Here is a 23,762-nt window from a genome sequence, read left to right on the forward strand (position 1 = left end):
ACCTTTGTCGGAATGTACTGGTATATATCATATTCAGAAGTTCATGCCACAAAATTATTATATCTGACTACTTGGAACCGTTTCCGTTACGGATAAATTAGGAAAATTTAATGGTATTACTATTTTTGGGAGTTTTACCAGAAAGTCCTCGAAAATAATCCCTATAGTAATCCATACCATTTTTCAGCAGGATTTCTTCAGAAATCCTGCATGATTTCTGCCAGGAGTTCCCCCCGAAAAATCCTCCTCCAGTAACGCAGAAGTTACAATTAAGCCATATCAACTGATATAAGACCAGATGTGGTCAAACAACAGATAATCTACTTCAATAACATGTAACATGCTGTAGGAATGTCCTTAGCGATTGCTCCATGGATTACTTCAGTAAAATATTAACGGGATTTCTTCAGCAACTTCTCCACGAATTCCTCCGAGAGCTTTTCCAGGAAGTCTTCCAGTGATTGCTCCAAGGATTTCTCCAGGAAAATCCCTACAGTGATTTAGGATCTCCACCAGGGGATACACTAGGATAATCTTTTCAAGGATTTTTCCTGTAATTTATCCAGAAATTTCTTCATCGTTTTCTCCAAATATACATGCAAGAATATTCCCAAGTAGTCCTTTTGAGATTCCGAGAATTATTTCGGGGATTTTTTTTGTAATTCTTCCAAGGATTCTACAAGAAATTTCTTCACAAATTCCTCCATGAATTCCCAAGGATTCAAGAAAATCGCTACAAGAAGTACTCCAATGATTTTACAAGGATTCCTACAAAACTTTCACTAAAGTTTCGTTGTAGGACTCACAATGTTTTTCGGGTATTCCTTCAAGAATTTCTCAAGGAATTCCTCAAGGGAATCTCACATTTCCCAATTTTTCTAAGAATTTCTCCAGGGATTACATTTGTAAAATCTCTACATGGATTCTTCCAGGGGAATCTCTACATTGATTTCTCTAAGAAAATATTTTCATTAATTCCTCCAGAGATTTCTACGAGGATTTCAGAAATTTCTACATGGATTCCTCTATTCCAGGAATTTCATCGGAAAAATCTCTATAGAGATTTATCCAGGAATTATTCCAGCAAAGTCCCTTATGTGATTCTTCTAGGGATTCTTCCAAGGATTGCTCCAGGAATTTCCCCAGCGATTCCTCCACTACATCCATTAAAGATGTCTCCAGCCTCTCCGGGGCCTTCCTTAGCCGAGTGGCTAGCGTCCACGACTTCTAAGCAAAGCCATGCTGAAGGTGTCTATGTTCGATTCCCAATCGGTCCAGGATCTTTTCGTAATGGAAATTTCCTAGATTCTCTTGACGAAGAAAGCTTTCAGTTAATAACTGTGGAAGTGCTCATATAAAACACAAAACTGAGAAGCAGGCTCTGTCCTAGTGAGGACGTAATACAAAGAAGAAGAAGAAGATGTCTCCAGAGATCCAGGGATTTTTTCAGCAAGTTTCCCCAGCATTTTTTAGAGATCTCTTCAGCAGTATACCCATTGCTTCCTTCAGAAATTTACCCAGATAATCTTCCTGATATCCCTACAGGAATTTCTCCAGAGACTCCTCCTACCGGAATTCCTTCAACGATTTCTTCTGGAATTTTTCCAAGTATTATCGATAACCTCTACATGGGTTCCTCTAAAAAATATTTCAGGAATTAGGGTTTCCCTGCCTCGCGAAAAATTGTAAAGAGTAATCTTGTTTCTGGGAGTCTCAGGAGGCTCCCCTCTGAGCTAACTAATAGTTACAGCACGACTGACTCCAGAAAGCTACAATTTTTCGTATAATCTCAGAGGCGTACAGAAAAAGCAGGCGAGAGTATCTACCATCGCCTTTCTGGATTAAGGTTCTTCGTCGACTCTGATTGACGCTGAAAACGCTAAGCAGTTACTCCTTAAAAGAGAATCTCAGTCGCTGTCTTTGACATGGACAGTGAATATTTCTCGAAAAGAATTCTTGGCTGGTCCATCTGATGATCTCTGGGGAAGGAAGCAACCGTATTTTTCCATTGACGGCTTTGAGTACCAAAAGCAGTTTCCTGTACAGATGGTGGACTATGGTGAATTGTCCCACCGATACCCGTATTTGAATGAACACCTTTAGTTTAATTTTGAAATTTATTGCAAAATTATGTTCCGCGAATGTCGGTTACCACAGGAAGTAAAGGAAATTTCCGTTACGAAAATATCCTGGACTGAGCGGGGATCAAACCCAGACAGCTTCAGCATGGCTTTACTTTGTAGCCGCGGACTGTAACCACTCAGCTAAGGAAGATCCCATGCTCAAAGTACTGCTTTATTGAAAATTTCGTAATCCTAGCTGAAATTGTTTAAGTTTAGATCTGTAAACCGCTGACGGTATCAAACCCATAGTTGCCAGGGTTTCTGTCACATGAGCTGGAAACCCCTTCTGCGAACGTTTGCTCCGATTTATTCACATTAAGATTTTCCCTGCAGCCGCACATTTTGGTAAACAACTGTATTTTCCTGTTGTCAAAAGCTCTCCGCGTTCTCCCCAAAAGAGCATGCTCAATTTTTACCGTTTATCCTTCAAACGCTTCTCTCTGTTTACAGTTCGAACGAAAACATCACGCCCCCCAAGATGAAGTTTTTCCTGCTTCCTCAGTCTTCTCTTACACCACCATCCACATTTCGCCGACTGACAACCGACTGACTTCCTGTCCCTACCATGCTACTGAAACAGAGGAAGCGAAATCCAACAGGCGCGCCAACGATGGACTATGACGACGAGGACGAGGACGAAGACGACGACGACGGCTACGTTGTGTTTATTCTGATTTGGTCTGGCGCGCGGTTCAGTTCAAATCTTCCGGCAACGGTTTCGTCAGTCTGCTTCGGGACTCGTCGGTGTCAGCACGCGTATTCCAAAAACGGGCTTGGCAGCAGTCCAAACCGCGCTGGACTCTGTATGGACCAGTGGGGTGCTTTGTTGAGATGGTGTCGTTGAGAGGGTACGGAGGAAAACAGTTTAACTGTAGCACCATGTGACACATTGTGCATCGAATGGCAGTTTCGGTTAATGGTGCATTAGCAACAAATAATAAAAAAGCAAACCACTCTTTTGTGGTTAAGAGTGGTTGTAATTGCCGATTGCGGTCAGTGATTATGCAATGCAATTTTTGGTGGGGTACAAAAAGTGTTGGTTGTGTTTGAATTATTTATCCTTGAAGGTAGAGCAAGTGCATTGATTGCCGGTGGAGTGCAGTTTACGGTATGGTGTTCTCACATTTTATGTAAATAAATATAGAATACATGTCGTTCAAGTGAACTACATACATGGATAGTGTATAGTGTAAACAGTTTGTCACCGAAGTTTTCTTGATGCCGTTGGCTGGTGCTGCTCTTTGGATATTGTCGCCATTGCATTCGAAGTGTATAAAGCGTTATGTCTATGGTACTATGTCTCTATGGTACAAGTGAAACCCCTGCTGAAAATTTGCAAACAAAGTAAGTGCATTATCAGTACACATAAACTTTATATTGGACATGGATGGGACTAGATGAGTTGCAATCTTGAAACTTAGAAGCTACGATAATCGTCGATGATCATATCATAATAAAATCAACTAAACTATTATAGTGAAAGGTTATATACAAATGGTATAATCGATCATCACATGCTTTCAAATTCTTCTTACCTTATAGGTTTGTTATGACGGTATCGCAAGGGTACGTTGTAATAGAGGAAAGTCGTTATGAACAATGATTATTACATTAAAATATTTTGTAGTTAGCCTGCTTCGTCAGTATTAGGAAACAAGTTACATACTTGTACATCCTATGAAATGACCAGTCAGCTCCACAGTGTCTGTAATATAGCCAGAAATTTACTCTTATTACTCTCCTTATTATATCTGGCATAACGTCTCCACATGAACAGAAAATATACTTCTCAGCTTATTGTTCCACTAATGCGCTCCCACAGTTTTACCTGAATGCATTCTTTGCCAATAGACCATTGTTGGAATTTTTATATTGTGTGGAAACGACGAAGCTTCTCTGTGTCCAAGAAAATTTCGAATAATTATCATCCCGACAAGGTTTTCAATCGGCGGGATTTGAACAATTTAATAATTGATAACAAATTTCCTTAATTTTTTTGCGAAAATTTTCTTCAACATATAGGGTAGATGTACCAATTCTGGCTATAGTATCAATTATGGCAGTAAAGTGAACAAAAAGAGATTTTTCTTATTGTTTCACTAGAATATAACGACTAATATTCACAGGAATGATAAACCTATTTGTTTTTGATGGTAACCAAACCTTGATAAGAACATTCGTGCAATAACCTTCAAAAATGAACATTTGAAAATTTTTCCTCACACACATGTCACCTTCTTAGCAGTTTGCTAAAGGACACCCGTTTCGAAATGTATGTTTTCATCCGGTAAAACTGCTTTAACCGATGAATGTTCATTGCCTAGTGAGAACAAATTAACAAATTTAGCTGGTGAGCAACTAAATTTATTGTTTTAAGTTGGAAATCGTGTTATTTATACTATGTCGGTAACTGGTACAAAGAGTGTATGAGAGCCCAATTATGGCGATACTCTCTGGGCGGTTTGTTTACATATTTTGATCAGTGAAATAAAATAAAAAAAAGCTATTCCACGACGGGACGGTTCGGTGAGGCATTATCTTCATGTTTTGTACCCAATGACTAAGATTTTTCAATCACACGTTCGAAAACGTTCGCAAGCGGAATATGCTAATTTCATGGTAGAAAGGGGTTTTCAGCGATATTCAATATTTGAATTTTCGCTCGTTTTTCGTTAAAATTAGGCGCTGGAAGGTAATATGAGTTAGCTGATTTGTATCATATTTTGCATTTTCACTACATATTAACTACTTTTTGAAAATTCTTTGAACCCATTTGAAATAAATTTATTTAACATCTATTTAACACAAAATTTTCGGCAAAAATTTTAGCAATCACTTCATTACTTATTAGCGTTGCATTATCATGCGCTCTGGATGGCGTTTGAGTTCATTTCGTGCAAATATTCGATAGTCCATAATTAGTACACTTTTATGTCGAATGCTAGGATCGCTATTGCCATAATTGGTACAAAGACAATGCTTTTCAAAACCAATTTCTAGAAGCTTTAAGTCAATTTAGTACTACAACTGGTAAATTCAACTGTTTCGCAAGGCTTCATACTAGTAATTAACAGCAACAAGTCATATTTGCGTTTTAGATACGCGGTTAAAATTTGATTTTGAAAGCCAGCACAAAATATTTTTCAAGATAGGTTAAAAATTCTTTATTAATTTCCAAATTTCAGAGTTTTGTCCAGAAATACCTCTCAAAATAATGGATAAAAATCCACTAACATTTTTTCAGAAATCTGTCAAAAACATCTTTCGTGTTTCGCTTTAGATTGAACCTAACTTTTGAAAGTTCACTATTATAAATTCTTCCAGATATTGTGTCTAATTTACTGCAGGGTTATTCGCAAAAAAGAAGTAGGTAATCTGATTTTTTTTGTTATATTTTGACATTTTTTTAATTTAAATAAACACTGCTTATCTGTTTTAGCTTCCATACTGACAATTGTCATTTAGAGTTTCTTGTCAAAAATGACGCTACCATGAATCGTAAGTCACTCCCATCTGTAAAAAAAGGCATTTTGAGTATATGAGCTGAAAAGTTTTCGAACTCGTTTTCCATACAAACATTGAAAACATTCCAGTAGTTTGGATTCACATGTGTGAAACTTGGCAATATCAAAGAAACAGCTCTTGAGTTCAACGTTACATGTTTTGATTTGAAATTAAAAGAAAGTTCAAACAAACGTTTCGGCCCGACCCATATTTGAACCTTCAATCTCTGGAGTGCAAGTCTTGCATTTGTTTCTTGATGTTGTTCGCTGCAACTTTTCACTTCAATGTCCAGTGCTAGAGACAGTAGAACTAATCCAAAGGTTATTCAGTTTGACCTACATCCATTATTTGCACCGCTTTCTTCGAAGCCTGAAAGAGATCAAACACTACTCTTTTTCCGTAATTGTATTTTGTATTGCATTGCTCAGCTCTATAGATGCGATCATTACGACATGAATGAGAAACGCCTCATTTTGATTAGTTTCAAGACCGAATTGATTTTCTTAACCTTGAGCAAGGGTTAAATAAACGTTCCAAGGGATTTCCATTCGAAGGCATTGGCGTAGGAACAGGGAAGAGCCAGGGTTGGCTCAAACAAGAGCAAGCGATACGATCAAAAGATCAAACACTGCTAACGCGATCCGAGACACTGTTCTATCCTATCGTGCTACGAGAGCGACGTGCAACACGTTTGATCCTGACCGCATCATCCGCCCCCGCAAGAGCAAGCGACATGGTCAAAGTATCAAACACTATTCACTCCTAAGACGACAATTCGTCCGCTGAGGTGTGGATGATGGTTTCCGAAAGCAATGTCAAACCCATTCATGGTTTCAAAACATTCGAAAGAATATATTTATTTTCACTGCTTAAGTGAAGTAATGCATGAAATTGAATGAAATCCAATGGTAGAAAACTAATTTCACTATCTAATGGTATTTTTAGAGGCAGCGAAGAATGTTCCGAAACGTTTTTAATTCAAACGCAAAAATCGCGCAGGCGAAAGTTCCAATGAAACTAACCTCACATATCCTGGTTTTCCAACCTCAAACTAGTGCTCTTACCAGCCGGATCTCAATTTTTATGAAAGTAATGCAATAATACAAAAAAACAAACGTATGTAGAACAAAGAGAATGGATATTCCTACCATTTCCGCCTAACTGTTTCACTGTTAACCATCTTTTATCAGGAAAATAAAACATTTTCCCCCCAGCGGCATATGATGGATGCGTGAAAAATCAAATCTCTCATCATCTGACTAGTTGCGCTACCTAAGTATAGATGGCTAACCGTATGTTGCGTTTCGCGCTTGGAGGCCTATTCTGAATTTCTTAGACAATAGATAGCGGGAATTCTTGGCAACAATAATTATAACCTGCCTGAATTGGTTTCAGATGTATGGCAAAAACATGATGTGAAAAAGCTTAACAAAATTGACCACAGTTTTTAATTACAAAAATAAAAAAATCTTTGATGTTTCGTCAATTTTTAATGTTATTTTTGTGAATTATCTTCCAACTAAAACTCTATTTAACACATTTCCAAGAAAAAAATATTTGACTGATTTCCAACAGATTTAAAACAAAGTTTTTGAAACCACCCTTCGATTTTCCTTGAAAAATTTAGTATAATCAAATATCTCATGGACGAACTGGTGTAGGAGTTAGAACGCATGCCTCTCACGCCGAGGATCTGGGATCGAATCCCATCCCCGAGTAACTTATGACAAAAATGTTATAAAGACGACTTCCTGCGGAAGGGAATTAAAGCCGTTGGAACAAGCCCAGGACAAAAAATCTCGTTAATAAAGATAAAAAAAAATATCTTGGAAAACCGAAGGGTGATTTCCAAAATTTTACTACAAATCTCTTGTAAATTTGTCACTTAATATTTGTTCATACAATCAACTATACAAACTTAACTAAACCTTTCAAAGTTAAAAAAGTTTTCCTTGTCGAACCCTCCAATAAATAAAGGGATCTTATGCTGAGATATTAGGCTGCAAGTTTTACTAGATATATACTGTAAATCCCATGAAATAGTAAAAACAAATTCTTCGCGAAGTTCATCAAAAGCCTTTCAGAAATACTTGTTTTTAATTATGAATCGTGTTTTACGGCTAACCAGCCGAGAGAAGTTTAACAACTACCGAAAAGCTAAACATTACATATAATTTGCAATTGGATTAGATGGACAATTTGCATTAGATGTGAAAATTTGCGAAAAAGTTACACGTCTTCTCAGTGAGAATCGAACTCACAACTCCCTGATCTCTAGTTAGGGCGTGTTACCCCTACGCCATGAGAGGACTCATGAACGCAGAAGTCAACCTGAATTCGATTGTAGAGAAGCTTTGAGCAAAATAACAGAGTAGTGGTAGGAACCAAACAATATTTTTTTTGAAATAATTTCGAATAGATTTCTTTAATTGATCGTTTCATTTATTTATTACAGAGCTTTTAACCCGTACAGGCCTGAGTGGAAGCAAAAATACTAAAACCCTTACCGCTCAGCGAATTCAAAACGGATGCAAATGAATTTTTGTCACTATACTGGCCCACATCTCTTGTTTCTAGAAGTAGCCAGAGGAACTAGAGACTATTCCTGTGGCCAGAGTTATTCCGGTGGGTTACTGGGTCAAGTCAGGTAAAAAACAGCTATTTTTTGGGACATGCCAAAAATCTTAATTTATTTGCAATGGCATTTATTAAAAATAGCAGAAATCATTATGATCTGATATTCAACATCATAAATAAAATTTTTTGGACCGTTTAGAATGTACCGGATGTGGCCACTCGGACATAATGCCCGAAAAAACCAGCTATATATTTGTAGGATACTAAAACGTTTCATTTCTCTAAAAGTAAATATCAAAGATAATCGTTCAATAAAACGTGTTCCCATAAGCTTGGCACAGATGTTTACATACAGATTGACCATTTTATCGTAAATTTGGGGTATCCCGGGACCCGAAAATGGATATTTGTAGGATCAATCAAATGCAGGAAATATGGTTATCTAAATCATTCGTTTCTCAAAAGGTTTGCACTGATGCGATTTTCTTAAAATTCCTTGATATAGTGGCCACATTATAGCCGATTACACTCATAAAAATATTATCCTCAAAAAAGTTTGTTTGAATTTTCTGCAAGTAGGGAAAAATTGTTTCTACATCAATCTGTTCACCAAAGTATCATGAAACTTCGGAATTCATGCGAAACATTTTCTAAGATGTTAGATTCATATACCGTTTAACGCCAAAGACGAAGAAAAACAAAACTTTTTGTAGTATATTCCACAAATGTATGCATTTCTGTGGGATATATCGTAATGAATTTCGTCAAAAAGGTTCAGAAATTCTACGGTAACTTCTTGAATTTTTCGAATTAAATTTATGCTGAAATAATCCAACAAGCTTTGTTTTAAGTTCTTCCAGAACTTATTTTTGTTTCTGTTACTCGTGAAATCTGATATAGGATGCATATGAAGTGATTTGTAGGGTTATTTGTAAAGTAATCCTTGGAAAAAAATGAGGTATTCCTGTAGTGGTTTTTGAACCAACAATGGAGAGCGACTAGATTTCTTAAAACTTAAACAATAGCCGATGGAATTTGAACATTTTTTTTGGAACAGGCAAAGAATGAATTGCAAAATCCTTTAATAAAACTGTTGAAAAAAATCCCAGAAGATTCACTAGTGCTGTTTGTGGAATAAAATCTAGGGATAATACTTGCATGAGTCTCTTGTGATTTTTTCGGAGCAATCCTAAGACGACATTGCAAGAGAAGCAATAATGTAATTCTCTGAAGAAATCCCTGAATAATTGCTGGCAAAATTGTGAGTATTTGGCAGATCATTTGAGAATAGTTCAACTTACCGTTTTGATCCGAATACTTAAGACAAACAGTAACTTCAAATGCGTCTGGAAGGCATATAATAACTTTTTTTTTCTTAATTGAATGATTTTCCTAATTAAATTCAATTGATTGTGAAAATCTTGTGGAATATTAGGAGAAATACCTGAAAAAATCATTGAATGTTTTTTGTAGGATGTCCTGGATAATTTTTCAAGCATTCCTTTTTTTGAAACATTTGTTACAGGAATCTGAAGAACCTCATAGGCAAAGTTGGAGAAACTGTTCGTGAAGTCTTTGAAGAATTTGTGGAAAAAATCCTTGCTAGGTGATCTTGAAGACAATGATGGTGAGGCTCCTAGAATTTCTTGTAAATATTCAAAAACTCAAAATTGTTATTTAAATGTAATAAGAACGTAGAGAACCTTCCTGCAGAAATGTTGAAAAGAATTTTTAAAGCATTCTCTGGCTTCAGATTTTTGTAGATAATTTGAAAGAGATTATTATTATTTTATGGTACGATAAAAAAGCCTGGAGAAAGTGGGCTTTGTGGCCGTGCGGTTAGCGGCGTCAGTCGTTTAGGCGTATTGCGTGGGTTTGATTCCCGCTCCAGTCAGCGGGAACTTTTCATCAAACGAAAAATTCATCACTGGCCTTGTTGACGCCAATATTTGTCGATCTAGGTTATTTTTGTGTAAATTCAGTCAAGGGAAGTTCCACTGTTCTCGAGAAGCTATTATAAGCCGAAATAATAGTAGTTACACGTGAATAAGGGCCATTTTATAAATATTCGGCCACTATTCGGTTTTTAGCTACCTTGTTGAACTATAAATCGGAAGCACACTATGTATGCAGGGTAGTTCAAATGATTTCGAATTCTGAAATACATTCGTTTTACGTACCTGACCAGAAAATAAGTTAAAATATATTTCGTTTATAATAAACTGACCGTTTGTACGTTGATATGTTCCTGTTTTCGTCATTGTGCAAGTGAAATTAGCCCGCAGAACTTAGTGAAAGCCAGCATCCAATAATCCACTGCCACTAATTATGAAAAAGATGTCTCCAAATGGATCAGCCATCGCACCGACCCCACAGACGCTGGAACGTGCGCGAACAGGCCTACTGGGTGTTTCGTGTTGTTGTCCGTTGCCTAATGTTCGTGATTGTTCAGTTTTTGCAGTCTTTGGCTGAAGACGGTATAAATTGTCTTTTTATAAAAATCAGGACAAATTTTATTATAATTTAATTTGAATTATAACTATTAATCTTGGAAATTCCGTGAGAATCCCAGGGGGAACTGAAAACTGGTAAAGAAGTTTTTGTAGGGAGCACGGAAAAAGTACGGAAACAATTTATGAAGGGATTACCATGGGAATTCTCAGAGGAATCTCTTAATAGCACATGGTTGAATGCCTGAAAAGTTCTTGAAGAATCACAAGGGATACTCCTCGTGAGTTATTTGGATAAAATCTTGTCGTTTTTTACTATTTATATATTCCATAGCGAAAACTGAAATTTTCAAATATCACTGATGGGCAGCGACACAAGACAAAAAATTAATAAAGCAAAACAAAATAAATGCAAACTACGAAATTTGTGAAAATTGTGATAATTGCCACCGCAGTTACTTTTATAAAACAAGAATTTGCTAGTTCCTCTCCTATACCCCTTCCAGAAAAATCCTAGCCACGCCACTGCTCAACGGTCACCAAGTATTCTGGAAACATTTGCAGAGGTATTCAACGGATTCTCTGGTATTCAAAGAATAGCTGCAATCAGTGTCCTTGTCTTTCTTTTCTAATTTTCCAATGGCACTAGTGTGGTTTTAGATCTAAAATTGTTAAAAGGAACATCCACAGGTATGTCGAAACAGTTTACAAATGGTTTTCATGTGTTTCAGACGTTTATGGAGGTTTACAGATAAACTATAAGAATTTACAGTGAGTGGTTTTCAGAAATTCCGAAAGGTAATCCAGTGAAGTTTTGGGAATTCTTCGAAAACTGTTTAGGAACCACCTGAAATTCATGGGGAAACCAATGGAGCTCTCCTGCAATCCTTGAGAATCTCTAAGAAAATCAATGAAAAGTACCAAGGAACCAAGTGAAGTATTTTGGTCTTCTTGAAACAGCTTGTAGTTTTTGCGAGCTCTTTGTAAATTATGGAGAACTTCTAGCAAATTTTCACGAATCCCTCACGGAAAAAACCTTATTATGAAATATGCAGCTTTTGATTAAGCCCAAACGTGTACTACAATTTCAAACAAACACTAGCTATGCCACGCTTCAATTGGAGAAGGATTCGGTGATACGGTATTGTTTAATATTATTTATAATTAAGTATTGTTCAGTAGCCCAGATGTGGTCAATACACCTTAAATTTGTATTATACAGGGCCTTTTGATACATTACTCAGGTAGTAAGGAGGAAAGGAAATAAGGAAAGGAGCACTGACTTTTTGACATTCATACGATTTTGGTCTACCCTGTATGAAAGTCCGAAAACTGACACAGAATTGTTCTTTGTAGAAAATAAGTGCTTTCTCTCTAATGAAAACCTTGGTTTGGTATTTTGCAGCAATTTTATGCTGAGAAGCAGGGTCTATAGCCGCCATTTGAGAGATTTTTGCAAAAAAAAATCTGCTTGAAGGTTTATATAATGAAGACCTTTTAGTTTATCTGGGAATATTACAAGTTGAGTTTTGGAAGAAATGGAATAAGTTATTTTTTTCCAAATTGGATCTGAACTAGAAGCTTATGTCTTTGTAAAGTGTTTTGCGTTGTCATGTTACTCAAATGTTTTACTCTCTAAGTTTGTTATACCCACAGTGAAAATGCCGATTGATTATTTGACTATCGCTGTCCCACATACCCACGCAGTTAGTTATTTCTAGATCAGATCCGACGACGAAGTAAATGGAGCTGCCATGGCTACCGCGCCATGCCAAATTGCACTTCAACCCGACTAATCTGCTCGCACACCACACGGCGGCGCTCATTTAAAGGTTTCTGGCCCTGATCGACAAACCGCGGGTCGCGGAATCGGAAGACACAAGAGTAAACAAACATCGGAGGTCGAATAAATAGTCGGCGATGAGCGGGGAAAATTGCGACGTTCCAGTGTGCTGGGGAAAGTTGCTAGTCTAGCAGTCGATGGAAAAGGGTGTTCAAGATGGAGCAACATATTGATCTTGGAATTATTTACCATTAAGACAGACTATAGCGAGTGATGAATGTTTGGTGAAAATTGTGTGCTACAGTTGTCTGAGCTGTTGACTCGTTGTTCAAATCAATTTTTGCATAACTTTCAACATTGGATATTAAATTGTAACTCATAAGTATTATAGCAGGAATCATTTCTATTTTTTTCTTTCTGGTTATACAACAGCTAGTCCATATTGGTACAGCATACAGCATTTCTGGCCTGAAAATTTAATTGAAGATCAAAAGCTTGTTGTTGAGACAAAGTTTAGATTTACTGTTGAAAAGTGGATAAAGACATTTTATATATTTGTTACATTTGGCTTGAACGCCCTAAATGTGATTATGAAAGATTAATATTTTTTGCAAGTATGAAGAAAAAATATCCAATCTGTTTTGCAATCGACTACAGATGACACGCAGACTTCGTCCTTTGGCGGAGAGGCCTGTGTCATCCACAAACAAAGATTGTTGACATCCCTGAGGTAACTAAGGTCAGAACGATGTGAATATATTGTATGATATTGGCCCCAAGATGCTGCCTTGAGGAACACCAGCTCTTACAAGAAGTCTTTTATACTTGGAGTTCTGATAATTAACCTGAAGTGTAGGATTCGACAGAAAACTTTAGGTTATTCTAACAATGTATGTTGGAAAATTAAAGTTTTTTTTTTTAATTTTACCATATTCCTTGGTTTTCAAAACAATGTTAGAAATAATGAACCTTTGCATTACAGTAATTGACGTGTAAGCTGACATATACCATAACTCATAAAACACACACTTTCGTCATTAACGCCTGCTTGTTAATCTAAAAACCACTCATGGTAGAACAACTATTTACGTAACGACCGGCGTCATCAGTTGCAAACGAGCTTGGACGTTTTTTTTTCGTTCCCCTCACATATATCGTCGATGCGCTTATGGTATCATGGTGCTTCCCTGATCGTTATTATCAGAAAAAAAAATCCAACAAATCTGTGCTCATCAGTCGATTTCAACAGGTAGACTGCATGTCTGTGCAAAATTATGAATATATGCATTTTTAATACATTTTTCGAAACAAGCTCGTACAATTCACAAAAGATATGGTAGGCAGGGATTTTTTTAGAGATAATATATGGCTTGCATGGGGCCCAGATAGCCGTAGCGGTAAACGCGCAGCTATTCAGCAAGACCAAGCTGAGGGTCGTGGGTTCGAATCCCATCGGTCGAGGATCTTTTCGGGTTGGAAATTTTCTCGACTTCCCAGGGCATAAAGTATCATCGTACCTGCCACACGATATACGCATGCAAAAATGGTCATTGGCATAGTATGCTCTCAGTTAATAACTGTGGAAGTGCTCATAAGAACACTAAGCTGAGAAGCAGGCTCTGTCCCAGTGGGGACGTAACGCCAGAAAGAAGAAGAAGATATGGCTTGCATTACCATAACTTTTCTAAAATCTGTAACAATCTATCTCAATCGATTTCTATAATATTTGGAAGCGATGTCTCTTACTTGAATAGCTTTCGAATCACCATGACATTAACTTATAATATCAATATATTAAGCAGGAAATCTTCAAAGAAGATCTTATCCCACTTTATTCTATTGTTTTCGATAAAAACGATAAATGTTTTACTGTTCAAATACCACTGTTTTCCTTAAAATTTATGGACCTACACCATGTGAAGACCGTAAAATCAAAACGGATTATAGTTTTTTTTTATAATTTTATCCAGACATGCCTCAGTTTAGTCATATGAATCGACATGTGAGCACAGATTTTTTAAGTAGATGAAACACCAAATTTAGTACTATACCATTTAATTCCACTAGAGTTTGTATCCTTTGACAGATACGCGTATTTTGACCTCAACTATAAGGCCGTCTTCAGTGTCGTGTCGTGTACTCGACATGTCCGTGTCGACTGTGTCGTGTACTAGACTCGACTAGAAGTTTTTTTCTTCTGAAAAACGGTTTAGAGCACACCGTGTACCTACATGGCCGTTTCCGCTGCTGCAGTAGTGCTTTTTCACTTGCCAGATGGGCACTAGACAGGTTGGCTAATGACGACGATTGCAAGGACGACTAGTTTGCGTTCTAATCAAACCGTTCTGTACGCAAGGCCGACTAGTAGGCGTTTTCTTCTGTGCATTACACCCCAAGTGAGGAAGAATCTATCTCTAAGCATCAAGTGGTATGTATTTCACTTTTGCTCTCCAAGAATGTTTTTTAACAACATATTTATTGAACTCGAATTCCGGGCTTTCGAACCCATCCAACAATCCGTTCCATAGTCCTTGAAGCATAGTAGAAAAATGTCCCCTCCCATTAGTCTCCCATCTCTAGAAGGAGCAAAAAAAAATGATACGTTCTATACAAACATATGCTCGTTGTAATGACAGTGATTACGCCATCTTTCTCCATTGGCATCGACTCGATGTGGTTCCGCCCTTCGGCAAGTAGGAAGAAAAACTCCAGCAAGTCCAGCAAGTACAAAGAAAAATCATCGGCAATTAGTGCCTTGCTGACGGGAAAGAAGGAGAAAAGTCTATAAAAGTTCGATTTTGCAGTGAAGAAGCTTGAGGTATTCATGGAGTGCTTACACTTCCACCCTTTACGAGGAGCACAGCACACTGAATTAAAAAGCTCGTTTTACTGAGGGCGTGATTTTGCGGTCTGATTTACCAGGTGATAAATGATAGTTGAGCCCGCTTGGATAGGATCCGCAAGAAAATAGAAATGGGTGAAGGTTGGTTTGAAATTCAATTTTTTTTTTTTTTTTTTTTTTTGGTACGGATCAATTCACGAAATACTAAGACAACGGTAAGCATTTTTTTCGTTAAATCACTGTATATACAGTGCTTATAAAAGCATCGAATAAAATAAATTTGATGTGTGAAATTTATAGAATTTTCATTGAAATGTAAGGAATGTTTTTTTTTTTTACCGTTGTTTTAATTTGGAATGATTTCGAAATATTTGCTCGGGTAATCAACGTCACGCCACCCGTTCCGGTATAATCGAGAAAGTCATTTGCAGAAAGCGAATTGCCTCAAAAATATATGACTAAGTAGTCAAGAAAGTATCCATAAACTAAACTTCACGGTTGGATACTTTGTTCCATGATGCTGCTATTAAACAAGCGCCATACCGGAGAGCATTAGAGGTGTAGCACACCTGCCTGGAAACAAAACGCCGGAGCACAACCTTCGGCCGGCACTCAGCTCAATAAACATCAACAGTTTGCCGAATGGCGATCCGAAGGTTGAGGACCAAACGCTGTAAAGCAAAAGGAAACATTTCCTCCCGAAATCCATTATCCAGAAGCAAGACAAATGAAGTGAGCATAATTCTTATTCCCCTTCGAATCTCCTCCTCAACGTGGTCGTGTCTCGCCTTTGGTGCTTTACTTCAGAGGCATTCCCTTTTGTTGGAGTCGAGTTTTCTCGGCGGAAACCAAATGGGCGGAAAATTGTGCAACCAGCACACTTCGCTACATCAACATCCCTCTCTTCTCTGTCCCATGTTGTAGAGAAGACGCCTTTCTAAAGAGCTACATAGGGTAGATATGCCGCTTATCGGCATGGTGCTAGGATTTGACAACCTGAATTATATACCGTTTTACGACGCAAATAGACGGTAAAAGTTTAGTGTTGATTAAATCACTTTAAAGTAACGTAGCAACTTTTTCAGAAACATCAACAGTTACCGGAAAAAAGTTGAAAAAAAAACTTCCTAGAATTTTTGTTTCTTTGTACCTGTATTTTGCTATGCTGTCCTTAAATTCGTCTTTCGTTAAACTCATGGACATTATTGACAAGTCTTTTAATTTATTCATAAAAAAATTATATTTCTTTAGGGTGGTGAATACTGGTACACCAACCCTATCGTGTTCACGTTTAGCTCACGTAAGAAGTTGACTCGCACCGGTAAAACGTACGAACTGAAGAATAAATTTCGAGAAACTTTTCACTTTTTATGGCTATGGGAGGTGTTAATTTCGACGCTTCACAGTTGAAATCCACTGATACTCCGATAGGGGGTGTTCAGCTTCTACCATGAGCTGTTTAAGCTTTGAGGATCTTTTGTCAAATATTGCTGTTTGGTTGAGCGAAGCTTTGTTTTACGTTGTGTTTGTTTTTCAGATTCTTTTGTGTATAATTGAAACAATTTGTAACAGATTGTTTTGATTCATACAGTGCCTGAATGAAAATTTTAAATGTAAAAGTAGTGAAAGCCAAGTCAAAAGAATAAGAACAAACTTTGCAAGAATATCTCCGGAGTTTTAATCAGAAAAAAACTCTTTAAAATTATTCAAGAATATCTTGGGGATGAATTAAAAGTACTTAATGAAATATCTTCTTTCAGGACTTTCCTGTGAAACTGTTCAAATACTCTTTGAGTGATTTTAACAGGAACTTTGCACAAGTTTTACAACAATTGTACATGATATGCATAAATTTAATCTATAACTCCTCCAGAGATTTTACTGTAAAAAAAAGTCACGGAAATGTTGTGAACTATTCAGTGGATTATACTCAATGAATTTTGGCACACAACCCACATGAAAATCTTTATATTACATGAAGAAAGCATCCAACAAGTAAATTATTTGAAATTTCTTCAAGGGGGTATTCCACAAAAGATCGGATGCCGTTTGTCCGGATGTCATTTGACCGTATGTCATCTGGCCGAACAAGTCGTTTGGCCGAATGCCGTTTGGCTGAATTTGCATGGGCGTAGCTGCTATTTTCCTCTGGAGAGGGCCTAGGGAGGGTTTAGCAGATTCTTGTTTCACCGAAGTAATTTCGGTCGCAATAATTATGATTTTCACAAATTTTGTAGTTTGCATAGATCCGCACTGTTTTTTTTTTTGCAATTTGGTCTCACACCGCTGCATATCAGTGATATTTGTTGATTTCAATTTTCACTATGGAAAATATTCATTCTTTGTAAAATTTCGCTTTCTGGTTTAACCAGAAATTTTTTTTCGGAGATTCTCTATCAAAGACCTTTTGAAGAATTCCACCAAAAAATGCTATAGAATTTTATTTCATTCTTATAAATTTCTCCTGGATGATCCTCTATGTACTCATTGCATACAAATTCTAATTGATAGTTTAAAATATCATCCATTATTCATTATTCATATATTTTCATAGTTCATATTGTTTATGTTCATAGTTCATTATTATTTTGTCATGGATTCCCTAGAATAACAGAGGATTTGTCCAAGCAAAACAACAATCTAGGAGCCTCACCAAAATTATCTTCAAGATCTCCACGCAAGGATTCTTTACACAAATTCTTCAGCGAGCTCACCAACAGTTTTTCTAAGTTTGTAGATGAGGTTCTTCTTAAAGCTTCTTTTCGAAACAAATCCTTCAATTGTCCACGGATTGCTTAAAAAAATCACAGTTCAAATCATCCAAGACTCTAAGGATTTCTTTTAATATTCGACTAGGTTTTCATATGAAATTGAACAGGATTCGATTTCTCAGAGAAGCTCTTCGCAAATCTATCTGCTTTTTTCACAGAAAAATGTCTGAGTATTGCATCAGAATTCACTACAAATGAATTTGATGTTGTTCCCTTCCGTAAAAAATCTCTCAAAAATATTTTTTTTTAATATCTTTAAAAATTCCAAGTTAATAAACTTTTAAATAACTCAAACATTTCTATCGGAATAAGTTCAACTGTTCATCGAAAAACTCTTCCGCGAAAATGCTCAAATGTTTGTTAAGCTATTTGTTCAGGGATTTCTTCAGAGAGTTATAGTATTGTTTCTCTTTGAATGTCGTCCTAGGATCCTCAAAAAGATTGATCCAAGTATTTCGTAGAGATTTTTTTTGTCTTTGAACTTTGCGACTCTTCTGATGAATTTTAAAAGTAATTTTCAACAGAATTATTAAGGTATTTGCAATTTTTTCTTTTATTTCACAAAAACTTCTCCAATTTAGAACAGATTCTTGAAATAACTTCATAATTATTTTTCGAACGTGAATCCCAGGATTCTTAGATTCCGAAAAAAAAAAATATTTTATATATACCATGCCCACACAGTTACGGATCACCCACAGTGACGGATCACTTTGGCGTTCAACATCGGATAACTCGCTCAAAACATAAACGTTGACGTAAAACATATTTTTCCCATGTTATACTATTTGTCTTCTAGCATTTTTAATGTTAAGCACAACATTCAACCGCTTAATAACGGTGTATTTGACAAATGTTTAGTTGGTACCACACAGCTATCATTATATGGTCGTTTTCTGTAAGAAGTGCCGTCAGCATTCATAAGCTCCCACAAGTGGTAAAATTCATATGTTATAGCATAGAACATGCTCGTTCGCTTCGATTTAGTGTGAATTCATCTTTAGAAAACAGTTTTCTTGATTGTTGATTCTAAAAACCCAATTTTAGCAATTCTAACTAGTGATCCATAATATGGACCAGGAAATGATAGTTTACCACGGTTATGGATCACTACCAAAGAATGTAGATTTCTACCATTTTAAGCATTTGATTCCACATTTTCAGACAATAGCACTAAGTATAAAACTAATACAACATCAAGGTTGGTAAATTTCATTTTTTAGAAAACAAAAATGGGTGGAAAACTTGGTGTGGAGCGAAAACAGTTCATGCCTCAGTTACTACAATGCAGTATATCACAAAAAAGGACATTTTACCCTTGTTTCCAGCTCTAACAATGCTTTTTTTTGCAGTAATATGTGACACATTGTTAACTTCACCAAATCATGCAATACAGATGCATTGAGTTTAAAATCTTTTGATTTTGCGCACTGATCCGTAATATGTCACAATTTGATCCATAATATGAAAATTGATCCATAATATGGTTTTCAGAAACCGATGCAATTTTTAATTTTTATGTAATCCTATGTAAATATTACACTCAAAACAGTTTACTAAACGAAGTTCCAATTTGAAACGATTCAATTCGTGCTTTTCAATTACAATTTTACGTTTTCCATGTCGTTTTATTGAATTTTATAGGTTGGACTCCACACTATTTGATCCATAACTGTGGGGTCATGGTATCCACTTCCAATTTTTGGTTCGAAAGCTGCTCCAGGAAAATCTCAATTTGTTTTGAGGAATTTATTTGCAAATTATTCTACGAATCATTCTATATCCATATCCAATTTACATCAGATTGCTAGAGTAAAAGTAGGGGAAGACGGGATAAGCCTAAGCAATTTAATTATAATATGTTAAAATCAAGGCATGATAAAAAAAAATCTCAAGTGTTGTACTTTTAAAAATTTATTTACTTCTTGGACTTGAAAAAGTGATGTCTTATCATGATTATTTTTAGCGACGGGGTAAAACAGCGACCTCCACGATTTTCGTACACAATTTTGCGAAAAAACATATCAGTTCCCTGTGATTCCGAAAAGTATGTTTTATGAATTCTACATTGATTAACGTGGATATTGAATCATTTTTAGGGTTAATTTATTTAAAACAAAAATAAACTTAGATATATACTTATTATTATCATGAAACACCCATATTTTGGAAAAATTTGCGGATTTGGCTTGAATTTTTAATAGAATTGATTTCATTTTACTTGAGTAGTAACGTACACCGTAGTTATAGCAGTTAAGGCGAAACTGGAGGCTTTTCCGTTGGGATTAACATAGCCAGCTTTTAAATTCAAATTTTCTTGGTAGTAGTGAGCTCATCCAAGTACCGCTATGGGGAGTATTGTAATCGCGTGTAATTCAAATAACGGAAAATGTAAGAATGCCATAATCGGGTGGACATTAACAAAACAATTGCTCAAGGAACTGAAATAACTTACTTTAGGCTGAACGACCTTGGTAGCCTGTCACAGTGGGGCAAAATATCATAATTTTCAGTCAATTTCTCTATAGTCATAGATATTAGTTTTTGAGAATTGTTATTTCCGACGAATTATATAGCATAGATATGAACTACATTTTGTGAATCGAAAATTCGATCTACATGGTTTTGAAATCATATAGGCTAGTTTTCCATTTCACTAGTATCAAATAAATTGTAAGAAGTATTGCGAAACGTTTGGAAATATGTGATATTTCTGAACCTCAATCTGCTCTGATTTTTCAAAGCAGATTTCGTTGAGTATTTCTGAAATATTGACAAATGCTTAGGAAATCTGAGAGAATTTGTGGACATATTTGAATGTTGAAGGATAATAATAAAGGGAAGAAAAGCTCTGAACTTCACAGAGTACTATAAGATTATTTTGAAGTTTTTTATAATTTTGGTGTTTTTGAATAAATGTTCCGAGTATCCATTTTTTCATCGATGTTGGGAGCACAAAATATCTGTTGAATCGATTTTCTTCATTTGATTTTTTGTTTCGATTCAAGAGGAAGATATTGAAAAGTATTTTTTAATGACTGGATAAATCATAAACCTAGTTATGAATTAGCCTGTAAGTGTTTCATATATATTTTTTTTTATTTCAATCGTTATTCAATGGAAAGAATTAAAAAATCGTGCGTAATTGCATTTGGTCGTATTTTAGGAGCAAACATCGGTCAATTGATTCGACATGTTGAATTTGAATCGACTCAGTAACATCGATGTTGAGAACAAATTTGCCCTACGCTTCTCACAACCCATATTTATCAATTTAATTTACACACACGCGCATAGAGCGAGTGCGATTTGGTTACTGAACACCTCAATATATATGACAATATATTTCTAAGTTGTTTCTCAATATTTATTTTTGATTCATTGGTGAATAGTTTGGAATTCTGAAAAAATGTCTGGACTAATTTGGAATGATGACGCATAACGAGGGATTCTTAGGTTATTTCTGAACTACTTTTGATATTTTTTTAATGTTCCATATTTGTTGATGAATACTCTGGAATACTGAGAGAATCTCAGAATGAATTAAAGATGTTAAAGAACAACCAGAAATTGCTAGATTAGTTCGTAACTAAATAAAGATCACATTAAAATCTTTGAATATTTCGGAATCCTTGGTAAATACCTGAGACGAGACTCGCGAAGACGGTCTTCTTTTTCTGTGATTGCTGAGTTTTTTCTTATTCCACTTTGTGTTTATACCAATTATGCGCAAGCCGTTCAAATCCTCACATGAACCTCTCAGCAAAAACTCATTGAGTTTGCATCACTTCGAATCATAAATAGCCGTTTGAGTGAAATTTCATGCCAGCAAACGTAACAGACATTAGAAATAATTAATCTTCTGCTTAGATTTATCAGCAACTTTGGAAAAAACTGCTCCGCTGACTGAGGTTTTCAATTACAATTTACTTTGAACACAATACTTTTCACTTTTTCAGCCATAAAAACGGTGGGCTGCATTTGACGTTTCGTGAGAGGGGAATCTGGGCTGAATATGACGTTGATATTTTTCCTCTTCGCGAGTCTCTCTCAGGTAAATACTATTGTATTCAATGATACTTTCTGCACAAATTGGGAATGCGGATAATGACAAGAAATCCTGATGATCGCCAAGAATTATAAAAATATGTTTAAATTGTTGTTGAAAACCTGGTATTCTTAGAGAAAGTCCAAAAAATATAAAATTGGTTGTAGCCAGGTAACGACAAACTCCTGGAATATATTTGAATCGATCATAGATCTCTGAAAGTATTTCAAAACATAAAGACGGATAAACAGCGGCTGAAAGTTTTTTCTTCCTAAAGATAATCAGTTATTATTTTTTTTGTTATTTTGCATAGATGGTGAATAATTTAAAATTATTATAGATTGTCCGAGTAATTTGGAAGTGTTGATAGCAACGAGAAATTTCTTGAAAATTTCTTAACTAATTGAGAATCACAGAGAATTGGTAATTTATTTCAGAATTGTTGTTGAATGTTTTGGTATTCTGAGAGAATGTCTGGGCAACTTTGGAATGTTTACGAGAGAATCCTACGTTGTTTCTCAACAAATTTAGGAGTACAGAATACTCTAAGATCAGTATTGAATTTGCAAGATTATTTTTGAGATCAAAAATTTACTTACGAAATCCGGGGAGAATGTTTCAACGAATTAAGATTTTTCAAAGATAACCAGAAATACCTGGAATATCACTCAACTTATTGAGCACCATAGACATCTATAGGAGAATTTCTGTTTTTTTTGTAATACTTTGAAATTCCCAAAGAATGCCCAGGCATATCGGGATTGTTGATGATAACGAAAAATTGCTTCTTGACGATCTCAGAGAACAATAAAGATCACCGAGATCCCTGAGAGTATTTCTGAATTTTTGGAAAACACATTGAAATTATGAGAGAATGTCTGGACAAATTGGAAATGTTGAAGGGTAACCTGAAGGTTAACATAGACCTCTAAGATCTTTTATGAAAAGTTGGTAAATACTCTGATAAGAATAACGAGAACTTCTCAAAATATTTCTGAATATTTTTTTCTAAATTGTTGAAAAATAATTTGTGACTCTCGCTTCGGGCTTATCGCAAATGTTGAAAAATAACAAGAATCACATAGAATATTTATGAACTAAATGAAAATCACAGAAAATGCAAAGATTATTTCTGAATTTTAAGTGAATATTTTGGAATTCATGAATAATGCCTGTACAAATTTTGAATTATTGCGGATTCAAGAGATTCTTAGGATATTTCTTAGCAATTTGAAGATTACAGGAAACTTTAAAATTATGTTTAAACATGCAATATTGATATGGATTGTTCGTAAATACTTTGGAGGATTGAGAGAACGTCTGAAAAATTGAGAATGTCGAAACATAACCAGAAATTCATAGAATATTTCTGAAATTATTAAGGATGCGTAATTCTGAAATGTATTCACCAACATTACCTTAAAATTATGGGAGAATGTCTGCGCCATTTGGTAAAGTTGGAAGATATTAAAAAAAATCAGAATATGTTAAAGCTAATTGAGAATCACAGAGATCTTTGAATATTTATGAATTGTTGGTTAATACCTTTCAGACAAATGTAAAATGTTAGATTCTTAGGTTATTTCAGAACAAAATATAAAAACAAAGAATTCTAGGGATATTTTTGAATATTTAAGATGATTGTTTAAATGTTGATAAATACT

At 35.7% G+C, this 23,762-nt stretch overlaps 1 protein-coding gene across 10 annotated transcripts in view; it reads left to right on the forward strand.

Moving 5' to 3' along the window:
- The first annotated feature begins 2,797 nt into the window (after window positions 1–2,797).
- Window positions 2,798–23,762, forward strand: part of LOC5568795 (potassium voltage-gated channel protein Shaw) — a 367,684-nt gene continuing 346,719 nt past the window's right edge. For 3 of the 10 annotated variants that reach the window (XM_021847458.1, XM_021847459.1, XM_021847460.1), the window contains exon 1: window positions 2,799–3,467. The gene's annotated coding sequence lies outside the window, so the exon portion shown is untranslated. Of the gene's footprint in view, window positions 3,468–23,762 lie in introns of all 10 variants that reach the window. The other 7 variants (XM_021847462.1, XM_021847463.1, XM_021847464.1 and 4 more) reach the window with 6 other exon arrangements.

Source organism: Aedes aegypti, chromosome 2 (assembly GCF_002204515.2).
Source record: "Aedes aegypti strain LVP_AGWG chromosome 2, AaegL5.0 Primary Assembly, whole genome shotgun sequence".
Classification (NCBI taxonomy): domain Eukaryota; kingdom Metazoa; phylum Arthropoda; class Insecta; order Diptera; family Culicidae; genus Aedes; species Aedes aegypti.